The sequence below is a fragment of the Peromyscus leucopus genome, chromosome 22 (genome assembly GCF_004664715.2).
Source record: "Peromyscus leucopus breed LL Stock chromosome 22, UCI_PerLeu_2.1, whole genome shotgun sequence".
In the NCBI taxonomy this organism is placed as follows: domain Eukaryota; kingdom Metazoa; phylum Chordata; class Mammalia; order Rodentia; family Cricetidae; genus Peromyscus; species Peromyscus leucopus.
In genome coordinates this window covers 49,523,446-49,527,013 of record NC_051081.1, presented here as the reverse complement: position 1 = coordinate 49,527,013, position 3,568 = coordinate 49,523,446, and positions in this window count along the sequence as shown.

Below are 3,568 nucleotides of genomic sequence, written 5' to 3'. Positions count from 1 at the left end.
ATCCTGGGGCTGGGTCCTCCTCATTACATCTGCAGTCCGCCCCTCCAAACCCTTGCAGGCCTCTGGCAAGCTCTGCTGGCTGGAAGAGTTCACTCCCGGGACTGGTTTCTGGTGGCCTTGTCTGCTCAGGAACACACAAATGTGCTGAGTAGGCTCCTAGTTTATAAACAACTTTGTCCTCTCCCAAAGCTGGACGGTCCCATACTACCTGAACAGCTCCCTCCCTCCCTCTTGGTAATCTCTAGATACAGCTTGTGTAGCCAACCTCCCAGGAGGAGGATGACCAGGGTGTTGACCCACACTGCTCTGGTGTTGGTCTTGAATATCCATCAACATCCCGGGCAAAGCGGTAACATTGCTCACCCCGCCCTGGAGGCTTCTGTGGCAAGCTGGACAGAGAGAAGCCAGAATGATGCTGTCTTGGCTGCTTCCCACCTCCCATTCATCTCCACGGCTCCCTGCAGCTGAGGGGACATCTGACAGATTAAAGTTAGAGCCACAATGACCCCCTAGCTCAGAAATAGCTGCTGTTCCTGGGAGAGAGAGCTAGCTCCAGGTGGTCATACCCTTCCATTTCTTGTACACATGGGGAAACTGAGTCAGAAAAGGGTGGAACCTTGCTTGCCACTTGCCTTTTAACTGTGGGCATTAGAATTGGGTTTGTGACTCTGGCCTGGAGAATAAGGTTTCAGACCCGTTTCCACGCTGGGCTGCAGCCTCATGGAAGGAGTCTGCGTGCCCAGAGCTGAGGCGTCCAAAGCTGGATTGTCAACAGTCATCAGATTTACTGGTTTCCTCGATCTAGTTACACAATTTAAATTTCCTAGCAAATCCTGTAAGGTCTGGTGGATTTGGGAGATTTAGGGGATGTTCTGTTTGACTAATGTTTGATTTTTTTCCTTTGCATCAGGGTTTTAACAAATGCTTCGGATTCCGTCCAAGCTGCAGAGAGAGGTTCAGGGAGCCCGGCCCACGCTAGCTGCTGACTCTTGAATCGGGCCTGGGGATGGGGAGGCTGAGAGCAAGGGCTTCAGTCTGTGTCCAAGGAAGGCCGCCAGCCAAAGCCTTCCACAGTATTGATGATGTGCTTTTAAGAAACTTTCGATACTGAAAAATTCTGCACATACACAGAATATGTAACAAGCAGGTGTCTGGCCGATCCCAGCCCGACTCTTCCTCCCTCCCTGACCTTTGAGGTCACTCTAGCCACTGCACATGAGGAGATGACTGGCTATTGTCAGGCACTGAATGGGTTCTCCAAAGTACCGCTAAATAGATGGCGGATGGGCAGTTCTTACAAAGACGCTGCTTCCCGTCTCTGGGTCTCACCCCTGGCATCCCGGGCCTCCTTTCTCTCCCCTCTTAGCCTCCTGCTTTGTTTGTCCCTTCCCAGGCTGCCCTCTGACCTCCGCTCTGACCCTCAGTCTCTTGTTCTGGGGGGCGCGGCAGTCAGCAGCCCAGTGGTGCTGAACCGGCCCTTGTCTCTGTCCCTTCCTGCTTAGCGGTCCTTATTCTCTGAGTCGGTTTCTTTCAGCTGAAGCAGTGGGCAGTGAGAGGGGACTCCAGATGCCAAGAGTATTATTCTGATACCAAATGGGAAAAGAAATTAGTCTTAAACTAAGCAGAAGTATTTTTTTAATCCGTTATGAATCGTTGTAATATTCTAAGTTGACTGAATTGGCCTTTTGACGTGGTACTGACAGAGTTACGTGACCCTGGACAGGCCATTTCCCTCCTATGGCCTCAATTCCCTTGTCGGAGACCCGGGAAGACTGAACTGTTGCTGCCATTCTTGGGCTGTGTGGGTGTGTGTTCACATGTGTCCATGTGTGACATGACTGAGGAGGCCAGAGAACAACCGTGGGTGGTGTTACCTGGGTGTCACCCACCCTGTTTATTTTATTAGATTTATTGAACGTATTTTATGTGTACGGGTGTATCTTCTGCATGTGTGTACGGGTGTATCTTCTGCACGTATGTACGTGCACCATGTGTGTGTCCAGCGCCCATAGAAGAAGGTTTCAGATCCCCTATATCTAAGTTAACATTTCTATTCCTGTGAAAAGACATCATGGCCATGGAAACTCTTATAAAGGGAGACATTTATTTGGGACTGGCTTACAGTTTCAGAGGTTTAGTACATTATTATCATGTCGGGGAGCATGGTGGCGTGCAGGCAGACATGGTGCTGGAGAAGGAGCTGAGAGTTCTCCCTCACCTTGTTTTCACAGGACACAGGGTCTCTCCAGGGGTCTGAAACGCGTCAGTTAGGTCAGGCTGGCCGGTAGGCAAGCACCAGGGATCTGCTGGTCTCCACTTACCTAGTCTTGAGGTGACAGGTCCTTCGTACCATGCCTGACTTCCCAGTTGTATCCAGGGGCCTGGGCCATGTAGTAACTTCTCATGATTCTTACTGTGCTGTGTCTAGAGCAGGCCAGACAGGCCATCCGCTGGGGGTTGGTCATAATTGCATCATCATCTGGAGTCCGCCCATCTCCACAAATGCCCCGGGGGGCTTGGAGACGTGGGATTCTGTATTCCATGTTATTAGTCCCAGTGAGGCAGAGTCTAAACCAACCAGAGCCAAGCCAAGAATGTCTGGTGTGTAGCTGGAGAATTTTCTCTCCGGGTCCCGCCAAACCCGGCAGTCCGACAGCCCACTTATAAACACACAGACGCTTATATTATTTAAACTGTTTGGCCTAATGGCTCAAGCTATTATCTAGTTCTTACATCTTAAATTAATCCATTTCTATAAATCTATACCTTGCCACGTGGCTCGTGCCTTACCGGCATCTTCACATGCTGCTTGTCATGGCGGCGGCTGGCAGTGACTCCTCCCACCTTCCTGTTCTCTCCATTCTCCTCTCTGTTAGTCCCGCCTATACTTCCTGCCTGGCACCTGGCCAATCAGTGTTTTATTTATTGACCAATCAGAGCATTTGACATACAGACCATCCCACAGCACTGGTGCCCAGGATTCTGCCTGGGGATGTGTTTGATAGAGTTTGGTGCTGGATTTCCGGGTTCCTGTCAAGGCCCTGTGGGCTCTTTGCCCACCTCAGGTGCGTCCCGTCTCACATACCATTTTCCATAGGGGTCACTGTCGCCGAACTCTCCCAGGAGGGTGAGCCCAGACCTGGCAGAACCAGCTCCCCCTGTCTGCCATGCCAGGGGTGCTCGACCCCCTCCCTCCCCACTGCAAACCTCTCCACACCCCGTGCTGACGTGAACTGTCATTACGGACAGCCGCAGCTTGGTTGCTATGGAAACTTGCCTGGTGGCTTGGTTGCCATCTTCCTGCCTTCCTAAGGTTCCTGTTTCAACAGGCCTCCAGGAGGGTCCGAAGGGTGGGCAGGGAGGAGGCTGCAGAATCCCACAACCCGCAAAGGCACAGTCGCAGGAGAGAGTCCCTGATGCCTCAGACTTTGTATCCCCCCTCTCCATGCCAGCCATGGCTGGGCCCAGGTGCGCACACGTGACCACTTCTGTGTGTCCTTGTCACAACAGCAGGAAATGTCTGAGAGAGGGGAAAGGCAGGAGCCTGGCCCCATGGGGACCTGTGTGA